The sequence below is a fragment of the Falco punctatus genome (genome assembly GCF_963210335.1).
Source record: "Falco punctatus genome assembly, chromosome: 10".
NCBI classification, from domain to species: domain Eukaryota; kingdom Metazoa; phylum Chordata; class Aves; order Falconiformes; family Falconidae; genus Falco; species Falco punctatus.
This window is the reverse complement of record NC_137590.1, coordinates 14,564,172-14,582,284: the sequence shown is the minus strand read 5'-3', so window position 1 is coordinate 14,582,284 and position 18,113 is coordinate 14,564,172. Positions and strand designations below refer to the sequence as shown.

The following is an 18,113-nucleotide window of genomic DNA, read 5'->3' as shown; positions in this document are numbered from 1 at the left end:
GGAGAGCTACACTCAAACTCCGCTCTGCAGCAGATCCTGTGCAGAGATGATCCTGTTATAAAGAAGGTCCCACATGTCCCAGGACTTGAAATCCACTTCAGACAAAGTGTGGAGAGGGGTTTGTTCAGGCAGAGGCTCTCAAGTATTTCTGCTCATTATTTTTATTCTTATTTGTTTAAGTGTTACATTTGAAATTTGCATTGCACTGCAAAAGTCGAGTAGGTTGGTCGTATGGCTGTCAAGTGAGAAACCACCCCGTGCTGGACTCCATGTGCACATCCCACCATCCCTGTCCTCTCTGAGTACTTCTAGCTCACAGCATGTTGTATTTAAAATATCCAGACAAAAGATTTTTCTCTTCTGTATGGAGAGAGCAGATGACCTCAGTTGAAAGCTGAAAAACATTCTTTTTGGAGTCCGTTCTTGGTCACTTGCACTTTTAAATTTCATGAGGAAGGGAGCAGGTGAACCAGCTTCCATCGGTCACCTGCTGAGTTTCATGCTGAGCCTGTGGAATAGATCAACAGTCCACCAGAGCCAGCTGGAATCTTCTGCTGGTAACTGGTTGGAATTTAAGACTTGGGCTCCAACAAAGTGTGGGTTAAACTGTTAGATGTCCTGCAAATACCGTTTGTGCTGGAATGTCAAAGCAGATTAGCCACAAGTGTGGTTAGCCAGGACCTAGTTCTAGCTACTGCTGCCCAAGTCCTCTTGCATATTCGGGCTGAGCTTTGAAGTTTTTTCCTTGCTAAATCACAGCAAACAGATAATGGAAGCATGATTTAAAGCCAAGACTTGAGCAAAAATAAAACCTAATGCTTCCTAGCAAGCATGAGGCTGATGAATGACACCTTGCACTTCTATCGGTTTGTTCAATAACCTTTCCTAAGTGAGGGCTGTCATGGGTTACCTTATACAACTCTATCTAAAGAAATTGTTGATACTTCTGTTAGGGGAAAAAAAGAACAAAGCAGTGAGCTTATCTCTATTTTGCACCCATGCCAAATAAGCTGGGTGGATAAACTGGGCTGCCAATGCCAATGCAAAAAGCAACCCTGAGAGGTCTTAGACAGATTTAACAATTTTCAAGAAATTAAGTGCCCTTAAAGCTATCAAAGCATCCCAGGCTTCTGGAAATAACTGAAACATTAACAGAACATGGCATAGGTCACTTTTCCTTGTCTTTCTTCCTCCACAACTTGTGTTACATTGGGGTGCTTACCAAAGCACGTCTCAATATGGCCAGAAGTCAGCCTGGGCTTTTATCATGACTTTGCCCTTTTGGTCTGCACAGTTTTGGGGCAAAGGGATCAGCTGGGGCAGTGGCTCACAGCCGGCTTAATCACCAAGGGGAGTAAGCATTTCTCCACCAAGATGCCATGATTTGCTAGCAAATGTTTATGCTTTTTTGTTGTTGTTGTTGAGTGTTAAGCTTGTATTTTCTCTCTGAGGTTCAATTAGTGTGCAATGATGTGTATTCACCACAGAGAAAGGCTAGGGATGATAGCAGGGGGTGTTCTCTCTTTTCCCTATGATCAGGCTGAAATGGTGCTGCCTTGTATCTATCTAGTGGGATGTGAGATGGCTGGAAGGGATGGAGGAGCCTCCCCGTGGGGGAGAGGAGGTTGTGAGGACAGACGGAGTGGCTGGGTGGGAAGATGCTCAGGGAGGAGGGGCCTTATGTTGTCTGCATTGGAAAGAAAACATCTGGAAAACACCTGCTGTGTGGGCTGTAGTCCTGGAACAGAGAGAAGTTCAGGAACTTCCAGACCCTGGAAGATTGCTTAGTCCACTCACCTGCCTTAAGGCCAGATCAGCTCTGCTGAAACCATCTGCTTATTGTCCTGCTTGTGCAGAGCTGGTAGGAGCCAGAGCTCCAGAGCAGATACATAAAAATACCCCAGTGTCCTGCTGAAAGCTAACTTGCTTCATTTTTCTTTTCATGCAGTAGTGGAGCCTGTGAGGGTCTTTATGGACAGAACCAGAAAAAGCCCATATTTTCAGAACAGGCAAAATTAGTAAAATGCCTCTTCAAGCTCCTGGAGAATGGAGCAGAAGGGAAATGGCAAACCCCAGCGTTCCCCATGGGATCCAGTAAATAAAGCAACAAACTCTGGAAAGGGGAAAGGTGAGAAGACCTGGAGTTTGTGCAGCAAGGAGCACCTCCTGCTGGCACAGTTAGAGAGGGAACTTTGTCCGTGATAGTTATGGCTGTGGAAAAGACGGAGCGGCTAGGAGATGAACCAAAGTGGGGTGACAGATGTGATAAGACTCTTCTGATACAACCTGAGGCAGGTAGTAGCAGTAGTTTTGTTAGTTTTATCTGTATAGGACTTCTCACTTCGTAAAACTGAGAGGAGCAGGCTCTGCTCTCAGCTGCGCCAGGGAATCCCTGCCTGGCCAGACGGAGGGTGCACAGCTGCAAACAGCGTTTGGTTCGGGAGGCTCCGTCTCCACTGGGTGCAGGCAGGCTGCAAGAAGAGAGAGGTTCTCACTGTGGGAAGAGTCACCAGGTGGTGCCCTCACCTGTGCTCATGGCAGGTTGTTGCCTGCAAATGCTGGGTGCCTAGTTCCAGCCGTCCTTGGAGCAAACTGCTGGGTGCTGTGGAAGACTCATCCCTAAGATGTGCAACCCGTCTGTAAGAAGGCTGCAAAGTAAATGGTGGTGCTGGATTAAAGGGAGAAGCTGTTTTATCTGACCAGATGCGTGCTCACAGTCCACAGACAAGCTAATTATATGGAATAACGTATTTCACTGTGGGCTGTAGGCACACATAGCTATTTGCTGGCTTTCATTTGACTGGTGGCTTTTCAAACTGTAACAAACCATCACTTCTAATTGCCTGCTCATGTTTTTTATCTCCTAAGGCAGTCTCTGGACACCAAATGTTCTCTTAGTACTGGCCAGCTCAGCTTCGCCATGGCTATTGTAGGAACACATAACCGGCACTAAATAGGACTCATTCATCTAGTGTACAAGAAAAAAAGTTTTCACGCCTCTGGAAGAGCTCATGTCATTGACTTCTAACAGAAACCCTGTCTGGGATGGTCCAACTCTGTCCCTGACAGACTGGGCTTTGCAAGTACTTGCAAAGCTGATTCACACAGAGGAAAGAAGGAGTTGGGTTGTGTCCTTGAGCTCCTGAGAAATCTCTGGAAGAGGTGGGATGGACTTTGGAGCTTGGTTCCCCTTCGTTCGTCCCCTATCCCATTTGGTATCTTTTGAAGTTTCAGCTTGCTGATCCTCATTGCTCAGGCTCTGGCGTCCCTCTCAGTGAGTAACAAAACAAAACAAAAAAATATAAAAGTAGATGTGTGGAGTTTATATATAAAATATATTTTGTGTATATGTATCTATACACACACATACATATATATATATGGGGTGTGTGTATATATAAAAATATATGAGGTTTTCAAGTGAGGCTTTAAAGAATTTCTATTGCCTGTTAAAAAAAATATTAGGGAAAATGCAAACCTATAATTTCTTATGACAGTAAAGTTATGTTTATTTAACCTCTTTCCTGTGCTGACTTTCAAGTCTTACCTTGGAAAAGATGTTATGCCAATGCATTATCATTTTTTCACAACTTGGACTTTAAAGAAAATGATCATCCATGAGCTATTTTTTTTTTTCCCAGATCTTCAGAAACTTTAAATAGCATTTTTCAGCCTTCATCACAAAACCAGTTAAGCACTAGCTGACTAAACACATGAGCAGGAATATCTCATTTTGTTCAAGCTTTTAAACTCTCCTTGTCAACAAATGATTTGAGCATCTTTGCAAAGTGTACTGTCACTTTTCTGCCATCTGTCATATGTCACTCTTTCTCTCCTGTTCCCCAAGGAGAAATGTCAATCGCTGATTTATATTTCATGTTTTCCTTAACAGGATTTTCTTTTGTAAGGATACAAATGAATCTTGTGGTTCTTACTCCGTTTCACAGAGGACATTAATTGTTCTCTTCCAGGCACTATGTAATTCCTTCCTACTAGCATGTTCTGTTTCTCTCTTTTTCTTCCTTTTTTTCTTTTTTTTTTTTTTCTTTTTAAAGAATCCCTACCTTCTGTTCATTTTAAAGAAAAGCAAGTGTAAAGAAGTTTCAGCAAAAATACTAATTGCTTGTTGATACTGAGGGGAAGATGCTACTGTGGAATCAAAGGACTCTGGATAAGATTAAATTAGAGGGGAGAAACATTATTATAATTATTCAAGTCTAGGACAGCCTCAGACTCACAAGGTTTGCTTTTAGAAAAAAAATACTAAAATCATCCATGGCAAACCCTTTCCAATTAGGTCTCACTTACTGGGGGGTAAGAGCTTGCATATGGCCAGACCAGAGCAGCTGACGTGTTCAGACCTTAGATCTAAGGAAAAAGGAAGGGAAGAGGTCTTTTTACTGCTGTGTATTTAAATTGGTCCATTTATAAAACCACTGTTTATCCAGCTAAGAAATCTGTCTGGCATAGAAGAATAACTAGTAAAATGCTGTTTTTCTAGCCATGGAAAATTATTGTTAATGTTGAACTAGAGGAGCTCCTGTTCAGCAGCTTTTGGCTCAAGAAGTGTGATGATGGTCTCTGACCTTCCCTTCTCCTTGGATGCTCCTGCTGAGCTTCCCATCATCTGGCTCAGAGCCTTGTGGGATGAGTAGTGACAGAGAAAGAGGCACCATGGTGCGCAAAGGGAAGCATCACAGTGGGCTGTATCGGAGATGCAGAAAGAGGCCAAATTTAGAGAAATGGTTAGAAACCTGTTTGAAACTTTCCGTGCTCTTATTGCCTTGTAAATGTGTGGGCAGTGGAGGAGCCTCCGATGGTGGCAATGCTTTTGCAGCCAGGGTAGCTGACTGCTTTAACCATGGAGGAGGAAAGCAGGGCTGGTGGTGGCCAGCAGTGCACCTTCCCTCTTTAAGGCTGGGGGGAAAAAGCTTGGGAGCTTCCAGAAATTTTGGTCACAGTCAATACTTCACTCTGAAAGGAGGATTTATGCTTTTAAGAGAAGGCTTTGACACAGCAAGTAAAGAACCCAATTTGCAAATTTTAATAGTCACCATGTGTTTACTTCTTTTCCATGTGCATTTGATCACTTCTGCTCTCAAGCTCTGGAGAGCCTTCAGCTGATGTCTAGTATTTTCACTTTAGCTTCGAAAAGATGATGGTTTCAAGGTTTAATTAAAAGTAATGCTCATGTTGATGTATGAAGTTTCCCTACAGCACACAGAAGGACCTGCAGCAAAGTGCCCACACAGAGCAAGCGGCACTGCTCCCTGGGCAAGAGCCTGGGCTGGGGCCAGCAGCTGTGGCTACCGGGTGAAATGTGCAGTCAGGTGAAATGTGAATTCCTCACAGCCCTTCCCCCCCGCCTCAGGTTTCTACCTTTCATGGAAAACTCCAATGCATCTTCTGTTTAAAATGTCGTTTAAGAGAAGCTCGGTCTGTGGGGAAGCAAACCAGGAGCTCTGGTACCCTTCAGCTGGGTCCCCTGTGATGGCATTCCCTAGGAGGGGCACCCAGCGCCCTGAGCCCCTCTGCTGCTCCTCCATAAGTATTTTGCTGCTAAATTGGGACTGATACTTGAAGTGAGTCGAGCAATAGCATTTTGGAGCTAAGCAGCTTCAGTAAAACCGGGTGCAACGTTAGGCTAAATAACAGATGAATAATTTTAACAGGAAAATGTACCACAATGTCTAGAGGAGCCCCGATGATGTCGTTACCTTATTTCCCCTATTCTTGTGATGATGTGCTGTTTCCAACAAGAGGTGAAAGACTACTCACCCCTCTGGATTCCTGTACATTACAAATTAGATCCAGATGAAGCTGACTTTGATTTAAACACCTTTGCGGTAGGAACATTGGCGAGCTAATTAAACTTACAGCAGTTCACCTTTGTGAGAGCTTAATTAGCTGAGAGACTGACTTCTCTATATTTATCTTGTGTGTCTTCCAGAGATGCATGTCGAAAGGAGGTTTGATTTGCAAGTTGTGTAACCACGAGTGTGCATAAGCTATTCTGCTCATCTCCCTGGAAGGACAGGTGCTGTGTAGGGGACAATGGCTAAGTTTTTTTTTACATGAGTTTGAATATTCAAGGTACCTGTATGTTTTCAGAGGCACAGGTCCTATACTTTTAACCAGAGTTGCATGGTGAGATGCGTCAAATGCTTTCACTGATGAAATTGCGGAAGCAAAGCTGTTGTGTGTGCAGCGCCTTGTATATCACCTCTGCTGGTATTTGGATCAGGATCATATTTGGTAAATGAGTTTGACTTCCAAAGCACATCCACCGTGTTTAAAATAAAGTGCAAAGCCCACTGAAATCCCACCTTGTCCCTCTGCATAGTACATGCCCTGCAGCAACATTCATTCTTGCCTGGATTTCTTGAGGTGTTAAACTTTTCCTTCCCTCCCTCTCCTCCCTGCCTGTGCTGGTTGTTCAGTCTTTCCAACGTGGGAATGTGGGTGCTGGTTCCCGATGCAGATGGGGCAGGTACTGCCTTTGCTGGTGGCAACGTGCAATGCTGGGTGGGTGGGAGAGGGACAAAATTCTTTTGTATAGCACCTTTTCACCAAACCCATGTGTCAGTTCCTCAAAACTCCTGAGAAAAGCTTAACACTGTTGGACTTGATGATCTTCAAGGTCTTTTCCAACCTAAACAAATCTAAGATGCTGTGAAAGTCGTGATGCTTTAAAGGTGATGCTGAGTTTTGTTTTCATGTTTGATTTGCGTGCAATTTCTTAACCTCTTTTTTTTTTTTACTGCAAATGTTAGATTTACAAATTTGCATTAACAATATTTTTTAAAAATAATAATATAAAACATACGATGTTTTATGGCTCCACAACCTGTAATTTTAAAGGAAAGGCATTTCACAAGCAAACCTCATGAGAGTTGGGCTCAAAGTCTTACTCGTGTGCAGCATTTTCTCAGGCAGGTATCACTAAAATCCTTCAACATCGCACCTTGGTGGCCCAGACTAAAACCCAGGAACTCAGCCTTGCCTTCTCTCTTCTAATGGGTTCATGGCCCATGTCCCAGACATGTGAGCATCGTTAAATTGGCAGCTGTTGTGACTGTGTGATGCATATCACTGATATGCATGCTCTGGCTCCAGAAACTTTTCCCTCCTCCTGAGAGACTGATGTGACTGGTGGCTTCCCTGAGCCTGCACAAAATGCCACCCACAGCTCAGGTGCAAATAACACCCTGGTTCCTCAAGGTATTTCAAAACTATTGTAGAAATAGCAGGTCAACCACTGTTTTTGTGAAGGTCAGGTCACCTTTCCTATATATCCCAAGAAAAGTCATTGTCCTTCCCTCTAAAATTAAAAAAATATAATTATAAAAATCGTATGTGTCACAGCACACTGCAATTCTGAAAGAAAATTGCCTTAGAAGTACATATATCACTGCCTTCCCCCCAAAATTACCAGTCCTCTTGGAAAATACCTGTGAACAGTCCCTAACAGGGCAATAAATATTCAGCAGGGTTTTAGTGTATGGCTTTGGAGAACTTCTAATTACCTCTAATTAGGCTTACAAAACCTCCCTTGTGCACATTTAACTAATTCAGACTTTTCAGGTTGTCACTTTTTCCTCCCCTGAAGGCCAGCTCTGGGCTCTGCTCACACATGGCTTCGTTCACAGAGAGCATCCTCTGCCAGGAGAACAGATCCAGGGAAGGGAGGTGGTAAATTCAAGTGGGGGCCCGAGGGAAAGGGACTGTCCTGCCGGAGGTGGGGGACGAATGCCAAATCTGGGAAATGCAGGAAAATCAAGCTGCTTCCCAGCAGTGAGAGCTGGGAGGAGAGTGTGGCTGGCACCATCTGGGCACAGACCACAGCCTAAAAACACGGGTTCTTGTGGAAATCATTGCTCTGCTTGGCACGGGGTCTTCATTTGCTAAAAATTAAGTGTCCCAAGATTGATGCTGGCCACTTTCTGATGTTTGGATGGTCATTTGGTGGCAGCAGCAGCTGCTGGAGCTGTGGCTCCAACCCCAAAGCCTTTGAATGAAGGTCTTCAGAAGTATGCGGTTTGCTTGCATGGGCTTGAAACACCATATCCTTGATTTCATCCCAGGTGTCTCTTCAGTCAGGGCTGACTGTTCAGGTGTGGAGGCAGGTAAATGTCCTGGCCCATATTGTCCTTTTCCAGCATGGTACAAAGATCTTGAAGCCACCCTGGTGGAAGGTAGCATCTTGCCATGTCAGGGTGAATACAACACACGGCTGCACCCTGGACTACGAGACAAAGTGCAGCACAGCTCGGAATTGCCACAAACCCTGACATCCATCCCTGCTGACAGCTGATGCCCAAAACACAAGGTTGCTCTGGCACGATTAGCCCTGGGTGTGAGAATCATCCCTGTTGAGTGCAAACACCTTTCCGGTGGCTGCGGCACCCCCCAACACACAGGTATCATCCCACGGCAGACACGCTGCTCTGTGCTCCCTTCTCAGGTACTGGTCTGGTGGGAAGTTTAGCTGCAGCAAAGGCAGACAGCAAACAGCAGCACTCGAAAAGGCAGGACCAGACGGCATTGGAAGGCTTGTCTGACTCTCAAGGTGGTAAAAGGGGAGGTTTTCTATGAAAATGTCTATTTCTCCACTTGATTTCCTCTGGCTCTGCCTTTGATGTGCTGTCACTGCACAAAGGCCTTGGCAGTTACAGTGCTGCTCCTGCCAGCACATAGGAATCTTCATCATGCCTGGCACTGCCATGCAGGAGGATGTGTTGGGACAGGTCCTACCTCACCTCCCCTGCGAGGGATGCCCCTGGCCAGCCACAGGCCATCTCTATCCTTGGCTGCATTAAACACCCAACAGCTTCACTGGAGATGAGGTCGAGATTTAAATGTTTGTTGCAGTGTCTCTCTAAACATGGCTCAAGTCTCCACCAAAGACAGCAATGGCATCTGAGGGGCAAGGAGACCCTTGCAAGGGCTCTACAACTTGATGTGCTGTCCTGGTTCTGGCTGGGATAGCGTTAACTTTCTTCTCAGTAGCTGGTACTGTGCTATGGGTTCAGTTTTGGAGTGAGAATAAGGCTGGTAGCACACTGATGGTTTAGTTGTTGCTAAGTAGTGTCTAAGTCAAGGACTTTTCAGTTCCCAGGCTCTGCCAGCGAGGGGGTGCACAAGAAGCCAGGAGGGAGCAGAGCCAGGACGGCTGACCCAGATTAGCCACAGGGATATTCCATCCCCCAGAACATTGTGCGATGAACTGGGGGGGGCTGGCTGGGAGGGGCTGATCAGTGCTCGGGGACCGGCTGGGCATCGGTCAGCGGGGGGTGAGCATCACTTGTCTGCCTTGGGTTTTATTTCTCTCTCTCTCTTTTTGTCGTCTCGGTTTTCATTGCAATTATATTATTAGTATTGTTTTGGTTTGTTATATTTTGGGGTTTTTATTTTATTTTATTTTATTTTATTTCAATTATTAAACTGTTTTGATCTCAACCCACAGGTTTTACCATTTTTTCAATTCTCCTCCCCATCCCACCAGGGAGGTGGGGCTGAGAGCGGCTGCTTGGTCCTTGGCTGCTGGCTGGGGTTAAACCACAACGTGCATAAAGGAAAAGGATCTGCTGGCTCTGAGCTCCCATGTAGGGACCAACACTGCTGAGCCCCTCGGCTCTTCCCTAAACAGAGATCCTTGCAGGGAGCATTTCTGTAGGCATCTGCTTTCCCATTTAATCAATTTTCATGGGTGCCAGCTAGAATATTTGGGTAAAGAAATGTCTATCGTGGATAAACACCAAGAAGTTGAGGTGCTGATCTGGGGTGAACCATCCCCTCGAACGTCTGGGGAATTGCTTGGAATAAGTTGTTGCTATGGCTCTGGACAGATTTTCTTGTATCCTAGCAATGATTGTCTTTGACTGAAGCTTTGGTTGCTACAATTGGGATCCTAATGGAAATATTCAGACCATCAGCCCCTTGCCTGCTCTTGTGCCCATCTCCTGCCCCCCTCCACAAAGCTGATAGCTTGCCTCAGGCAACGTCATTCCTTGCAACCTAGCAATTTACACCTTGCCAAAATGATTGCGATATTAAAATAACATCACTTCTGCATGGGACCTGACTTGATTTTTAATAAACTACAGGGCTGGTGTGATCGGTACTTATGAGTCACTAGCTGTAGCAGAGCTGAGCTGCTCTCTGCCTTCAAAACCGGTTTCAGTGAATTCCCCCCTCAAAAGCCTCATTGATTTTTTGCCTGCGTAATTTATACATTTGTGTTTGCCTTCTATGAATAAAGGAGCAAACAATGGCTGGGTCTGCTCACAGAGGCAGTCCTTTAAAGCATATATCCCTCAACAAAACACTTTCATGAATTCCAAAGCTCCTTCACTCACGGGAGAAGAAAATAAAAAAAAAAAATTGCAAACCGCAGCAACAAAAAAAAGTTACTGTTATGTGGGGTTTTCAAATCTAGAGAGTTTTCCACAGTTCCAGCAAGCAACATTTTTGAGGGTAGAACGAGCCATGCTGAAATGTGGCCAGAATTTTGGCTTTTTGAGCCTACTTGTCCCCTGAAACAGTGCAGCAGCGGCGCTGGCAGAGGGGCTGAGAGCTGGGACTGCTGGGTGCCAGGGCTGCACTGCACATCTTGTGGTGCCTCATCAACAGCCTCAGCGCTGAAGCTAAATAAGCATCTAAGAACCTCTCTGTTTTCTCTTTCTTCTAGCTATGAAAAGCCTTAGTCACGAGGTGAAGTGTATGGCCTCTGTTGGATGGGGCAAATAAGGACTCAAAAGAACCTCATATACATTTTTTAATCTTATTTTTAAGAGAAACTGCTTCTTGGACTGTGACTCATGTTAGTGGGCTCTGTTGTTTCTGTGTTAAGTGGTCAGCACTTTTTTTCTTGCACAAAGCAAAGCTCAGCTCAATGAGTTGAGTCTTCATTAAGGACAAAGATGAGAAATCTCTCACCGGCAGAAAGGATGCGCCACAGGAAACTCTTCTGCTGGAGATGTTTGAATACAGAGAGGAAAATGGCTTTTAGGTCCTGGCAGCGCATCCTTTTATATTTGCTATTATAGCTGATGATTGATTTTTTTTTTTTTTTACTCTGTGCTGTGTGGAGCCATCTGCCTGATTTCCATTTAAAAACTGTTGCTCGAGGAGTTTATTATGTGCATTATCTGTACCTAAGCCATAGGATCAAAGCCCATTGCTCCCACGTGGGAACAGCTCTGCAGCCACCAAGATTTTTGTCCCACAAAATGGACGTAATGTGTGATTTCCATGTTACCCTCTTCCAAGAGGTTCCCCTGCCAGTAACAAGATCCTGACTGAGAATATTTAAGGACTGCAAATATTCTATTATGAGCCCTTTCTGGACAGGCAACGGGGATAATTTGCCATGCCCGTCTTCTTCCTTTACACAAATTCTACTTCTTGCTGCAGCCCACAAATGAGTCAGCTCGTCTCTGACTGCACTAAAATGCTTTTATCAGGATTACAAGAAAAAATAATATTAGAACAAGCTTTGCTACGGGTTTGTTATTTGTTGCTCATTTATCTGTACCTATTTTTGTGTGAAATAGTCTAGGGAGTCCTTTTCCATTTCGTTGCTGCTCCATAATGCCAAAATTTGAAAGAATGGATGAACTTTTTCTCCAGATGATCTGGGTACTCTTGAGGACTTCAAGGAAGGTAAGTGGAGACATATCATTTGGTTTTGGAGATGGTATACAAAAAGAAATATGGCAGTGTCCACTCCTACAGATTTCTACCCCCCGCTCATTCTGAAGAGTTCTGTTGGATTTCCATCATCACAGATGAGAGGAAGTGCTAGGACTTTTGTTCCTTGGGTGTGGGTATCCCATGTGAGCGTTTCAAACCCATGGAGCAGGAGATTATTCAGACCAAGAGTTTTGTCCTGTGAAGGAAGGAGCCATTTGATTTTTTAAGACTGGAGGCCAGAACTGGGAATGGATTTCTATTCCCCCAAGTTCCATTCAGAGCTGAATGACTGATCTGAAACCTGTTTCCAGTTGGAAATATGCTGCAGGAAATCAAAAGAGGAATGTTTTATCCCCTTAGAGACTAAACTTTTATGTATACTGCTCAGTGTAGAAAATCTCTTCTTCCCATTGAACAGTGAAATGAAAAAGACATGACTATTTTCATTTGCCAAGAGCATTTCCAGCTTGAGCCAGCCCAAAGGCACAACTTGGTATTTTCAAGTGTCAATCAAAGATGCTTTCCCTTCAGCTGGTGCAGGGTCCAACAATGGGCCATATGGGACATTCGTCTATGCCAAATGAAGAAGAATTGAATCAGGAATAAAAGATGTCAAAGTGTCTTAATACTAATTCCAAGCTCTACAGTCATCATGATGGGAGGGGACTTGTAGTCATGCCAGCCTAATCATCTTCATTGGCAAAATAAGAGGCAGCACAGGTATAAATATCCCTGCACTTTTGGATATTTAGAGTGACAGGATGAGGCCTAAAGACATCACAATGAAGTATTTTTACAGAAAAGTGCAAAAAATAACCAAGTTCTTAAATAGCATGAGACTGCTGTGGTCTTCTGACGATGCAATGATGGGCATGGTCCAGATCTCCAAAGATTTTAAGGCACTTGAAATCAAGTGTTTGTCTTCCTCTACACAGACTGAGCAGTATGTAGTGCTGCAAATAACTGTTGTGCAAATACATGTGCTGTACATGAATCTGCACCCAAGTAAATGCCAGTGTGTTAATAATACGCAGGACTTCGGCTTTGCAGGCAGGCAAGCTGTAATTTTAGAGGAAGATAGTATAGGTTTTGGAGATCAGTGGGAAATGGGTGTCTTTTTGAAAAACTTCCTCCTTAATCAACGAAACCCTTGTGAACCAGAAAACTGTGGGAGTAACAGATGGCTGATGTTTCTTTTCATGTAGGCCAGTCAGCAAGAAAATAATAGAAGCATGTGTCTTAATGAGCAGAAAGAAGATGTGAGCCTGAAGGTACTAGTAATGTGGGAGACAGACGCAAACAAACCAGGTGCTACCTTCTTGTTATCAAAAGATTTTCTTAGCTGTTGCTCGAAAAGAGATTTGAAAGCAGAAAGGATCTTTGGCCCTAATTCAGACTGGCATCTTTTTCTGGAGCTTTCGGACTGCCCCCTCTCCACCTCCCCAGGTGCACATTGGAGAGATGGAACACTCAGATCAGGTACCAGTATAATGAGTGTGGCCACAGCTTGTCTGGCAGCCATAAAAAGATGATGCTCTGAACCCTCCCTTTTTTTTTTTTATTTTTTTTAACTTTGAACACAGACTTTATAGTAGGTACCAAAGGTCATCTCAACTGGCTTGATTATAGCCAGTCTACCAGACAGGATGGTAGCATCTCAACAGCTCCCAATTCCATAGATTTCCTAAAAAAATTTTTCCTCCTCTGTTTGCACAGTACTTCTGAAGGTTCACATCCTAAGACTGTCTGTCAGCTATGTAGGAATGAATCTAGCCATAATGAAGAGACTGATGGAAAAATAAGAAGCTGGAACAGAACTGTCACTACATCTACTGCAGGAAGCTTTTGAACAGAGCTTAAGGAAATGTATATATATATATATTTTGGGGGTGTTTGTTTGTTTCATCCTAGCTCTTCCAAACTTAAGGGCAAAATGCTGTTGAATTTTGGAAATCACCAGAATTTGGCATTTCAGGGTTGCTTCAGAAGCTGTGGGAAAGCTGCCCTTACCTCCCACACAAGCAAGGCAGGACCCCAGTGCCAATGAGTGTGAGCCAGTTACTACTCAAGTGCAATTGAGATTTAAGAGCTATCATTTCCTATTGGTTAACCAAGGAAATATTTATGGCCAAAGCTTGGTGCCAAGCACAATATTTATGACCAAGATTTAAGCACTGACTGCATTTTTTAATGCTGATTCTTGCACAGAGGACACAGATCACGTTCACACTGATGTGAGCAGGAAACCGAAGGCTGAAGTCACCAAGACAGAGCTAGAAGCAGGTTCTCTGGCCCATCTCACCCTTGCCTTCACAGTAGCCTTGGTGAGAGCACCTGAAGTAGTCATCAGAGGGCCTGGACTGCTCTGCTCTGCTCTCCATGCCAGGCTAAAATGACCTCTGCTCAGGGTGCTAGTGCCTGGCATGGGTGCTGCTTTAGATCATGTTTATGCTCTGGGGTCAAGAGCTTCAAATCAGGGTGGCACCTCCTGAGCTCCACCAATTCAGCCAGGGGGTGGCTGGAGGAGCTCCTAGCTCCTGCTCTCCAGCTGGATGGATGGTGCATGCACCGCTGAGCCCCTGACCTTCATAGCCCAGGGTGTTCAACAGATGTATTACACTTCACATTAATACATCAGGCCAGGAGCTCGGGGGAGGTTGTAACTGCTTCAACCACATCATCTGGCTAATTACACTGTGGCTTTTATCAAGCCCTGCTTTGCTTGTAGCATGCAGTGCCCTCAGACAGGTTTGGGCTGGTTAGGAAGATGTGATCTGTAGCTGGTGTTGATTATGGAGAGAAAAGGGAAAGGATTTGATGATCAGTCAACTCCAGATCTCTTTAGCGAATAAATTGGGCAGCATTTGCCCTCTGGTGAGGAAGGACAAGAGCCTAATTTAGATCTACAAAGCTGCTCAGTGAAACCAAAGCTATCCTTGGAGAACAAACTTGTCTGGAGAGACATGCTTCTCTTCTCTAATTTAAAAATCCATCTCCTTGGATCCTGAGAGAAGCCAAAGCTGCCTCCTTGCTCTTTATGGGCTCTTTACAGTGAAGTCTGGCATTTACAAATAAGGTGTAGGGGTTCATCTGATTTATAACATGAGGTCCTTAATAGTTGTAGAGCTGGAAGCCTTAATGAGGCCATGACCTGCTGCATTGCTTCCCTTCTGTTTTCAATGGTTGGCTCACTTTGTTTGTTGCTTTGTTCTAGCATAGCAGGAGCCACAAATCCTCTTGTTGCTTTATTAATAATGAATCTTATTCAGAAATTCCCAGGATATGTCTGAGTGAGGAAGAGGAGAAATCCAAAGAAGAAGAAATGTCTGGATGAGGGCATTTTGTTGACACCATGAGTCAATGGTTGGAGTAAACGATGGTCACCGTGTTACACAGCAGCGGAGGAGATGTGGGAACCAGACAGGAGACAAAGGTGGTGAGAGAATTCCCCCTGCTCTCCATCAGCACAGACTGTCCATAGGTAAATACAACTGGATGCTCCCCAAAGCTTCATTGTGGAGCTAATCCTGTAAAGTGCTGAACTCTCTTAACTCCCAGCTCAGTAATGCATGAGAATTTCAAAGCATCACAATAGGTTAATGCATTAGGGCTCTTGCGCTTGGATTCAGATCTTAATCATCTCAGAGAAAGGAGGCAGAGATGTTGCCTTAGCCATACTGCCCTGCTGTGAAGTGTATATATTATCTGCTTCATGCCCCATTGAGCATCTGTGCATGGCTGGAACCGTGGGAGCTGCCCCGAGTCAGGGCTGTATTGCCCTGGCTGGAGGACATGTGCCCACGGTGGCCCTGAGGACCTGGAGCCAGGCTGCCAGGCAAGAGGCTGCCAGTTTTGTCTGCTCACTGTGTGCGCTTTGTGATGGAAACTAGTCTAGAAAGGAACCACGTGGGTGATGCAGCTTTGGACCATCTCACAGCAGATGCATTGCTCATTGCCAATGGGAAGCTGGTTTCTCACTGTGGATGCTGTAGCTGTGTAAAGCCATGGTGGTTCCTTTGTTCCTGGAGTCTGACCATTGCCATGAGGATGCTCCAGGAAATAATCAGAGGCTACAGAAGTGCTGCAGGGTTGGAAACCCATCCACTCCACAGCCAGCTTCCTAGAAGGGAAGAAGCCTTGGAGAAGCCTGAGCTTCATAACCATATCTACTGCTTTGGAAATAATTTCAACACTTGCTTTTTCTCTGTTGTTTTACTCCCATGCAAGCGTCTCATCTTCCCTGCATGGCCAGAAGTCTCTTCCATGGTAAAAATATTTGATGTAGTTAAAAATGTCTTTCGAAGTCTTCTGGCACTTCACTGACAATCTGAAATAAATATGAATAAATCAAAGTCACTCTTGTGAGGCCAGCAGTACCTTGCAGATTTCCCCAGAGGCAGATCGAGCTGCTCTTCTGAGAAACAGCTTTGCACGTCCCTCTGCTCTGCTCATTTCAGTGCACATCTCACTGAAAGGAGATCTCTCCCCCTTCAGTGTTGGTTTTCTTCCTCTGCTTTTGCTCCACCTGAAGTGTCTGTTGATGACAAAACAGGAATAGGAGAGAGAAATCTTCTTGATCACAAGAATGGAGAAAAAAAATCAGATCAGATTTGAATGTACAGTTGGTGTGTCTCAAGCATTCCATTAACTGACTGTGTCCCATGTCAAGCCCAAACAGGGAACGAGTAAGGAGATTACCATTATTATGTCCCACTTCAAACATGCAGATGACATTTTACAAAGTAAACAGAGGCCAAGGGCTTGCCCTGGAGAGCTGACAGTGACATCCAGGACAAGATCGTGGAGAGAAAGGGCAAATTCAAAGGAAACGTGCAGTCCTGGGATTCCGTGTCACTGCAGCGTGCCTCTGCCTCCTGGAGCAGCTGAATTTTTTCCATATTGAACTAGTTACAGCAAGAGAGAGGGCTCAGGCACAGCCTACATGCAAGGACCCAACTCTCATGGACCTTCAAACCCCTTTTGTCAGTGACTTCTATAAGACAAAAGTTATTTGAGAAATGGATAAAATAAGAGAGATATGCAGGAGTGAAGAATGTGAGGCAGTGGATTCAAGAGTTACCAGATCCTTGTAGAAGTATGGAACTCTACAAAATGACCCAAACAAATTTAACTGAAGCTTATTACTGGCTTGCCCTTATTCCAAGGACAAGTCTGAGATCTCATGGAAAACCCTGTGGGAAACACTGCCTTAGTTCTGCTTAGTTCTGTCTGCAATCTTCAATAGCTTGGATGCTTGCATTCAGTTTTTGTGAACATCTGGATTACCCAAATTATCCACATCTTTTCCAGACAAAGGAAGATAATAATAATGAGGAGTCTCAGAGCTGGGTGTGAGAATCAAGCCAGAGTTGCAGCTTTCTCCCCCAGTAAAAAAATAGTCAAAACCTTTAAATGGCATCTTTTGTCCCTGTCAGAGTGAGTCCCTTGCACATGTACCAGTGGCAGGCATTGCCTTCCAAATACACACAGGAGCTGATGGAAATTTTGTTATGGCCCAATGATGCAGAAAGAAACTGGTAGTGAGATTTAACAAGGTCACTTTAAGGCACAGAAACCTCTGTAAAATATGCTCATTCCCCACATCGTATAAAAATAGGGCCAGGGAGGTGAGGGATAAACCTTTCACTTATAGGAACCGATGATTTACGATTAATTTCCAAAAGACAGAAATCCTTTTTTAATCAAAATTATTTATAGGGTTAATCCAAAGGCAGTATTTGCTCGCCAGCTCCCCTGCTTGCCAGCACAGAAACCAAGGCAAGGTAAAGATGGATGGGGTTTGTCCATGGGATTTGAATCAGCTCTGTGCAGGAGGGTCTGTAGTCAAGGATACCTGTGTTATTTATGGCCAAGGTTTTCAAAACAGAATAGCTGATCTTTGGTCCCTTGGGTCTGGTCGCCCAATGCGTGACCTGTGCAAAGCACCAACCTCCTTGAAAAATGGCCTTTAGAAATCCTATTTCCCACCATGAGCCTTTGGGAATTTGTAGGATCTGCTGTATCTGATGCTCGTTGCTGGAACTGGGCAGGCTGTAACCCAGGACGCCCCTGTTTAATGCTGCTGGGTGCAAGCGGAGCGGTGCTGAACCTGGCGAGGAGCAGAGGGGTGCACGAACTGCAGTGATGTCCCCCCTCCCTCCAGATTTCATAAAGCAAAGGAGTTTAAAGAAATGGGGGTTTCTGGTTGCTGCATGGATTTTGGCTGCTGTGTGTGACTGAGCGATGCCGGTTTTACTCTGATGAGGAATGATTGCCCTTCTGCTGCCCTATTGCTGGCTGTGTGATGGAGAGGTGCTCAGTGCTGCACAGGACCTGGCCCTCAGGTTGTAACCTGCGCTTCAGCGTTAAGTTAATTTCATCTCACATCTGCTGTTTATTAAATTATTGCTGGATGGTTC

General features: G+C 44.7%; 1 protein-coding gene across 2 annotated transcripts in view; it reads left to right on the top strand.

Annotated features, from left to right (window-relative positions):
* The first annotated feature begins 2,386 nt into the window (after positions 1 to 2,386).
* CHRNA4 (cholinergic receptor nicotinic alpha 4 subunit) overlaps positions 2,387 to 18,113 on the top strand; it is a 47,394-nt gene continuing 31,667 nt past the window's right edge. For both annotated transcript variants that reach the window (XM_080404026.1, XM_080404025.1), the window contains exon 1: positions 2,387 to 18,113. This exon is cut by the window's right edge. The gene's annotated coding sequence lies outside the window, so the exon portion shown is untranslated.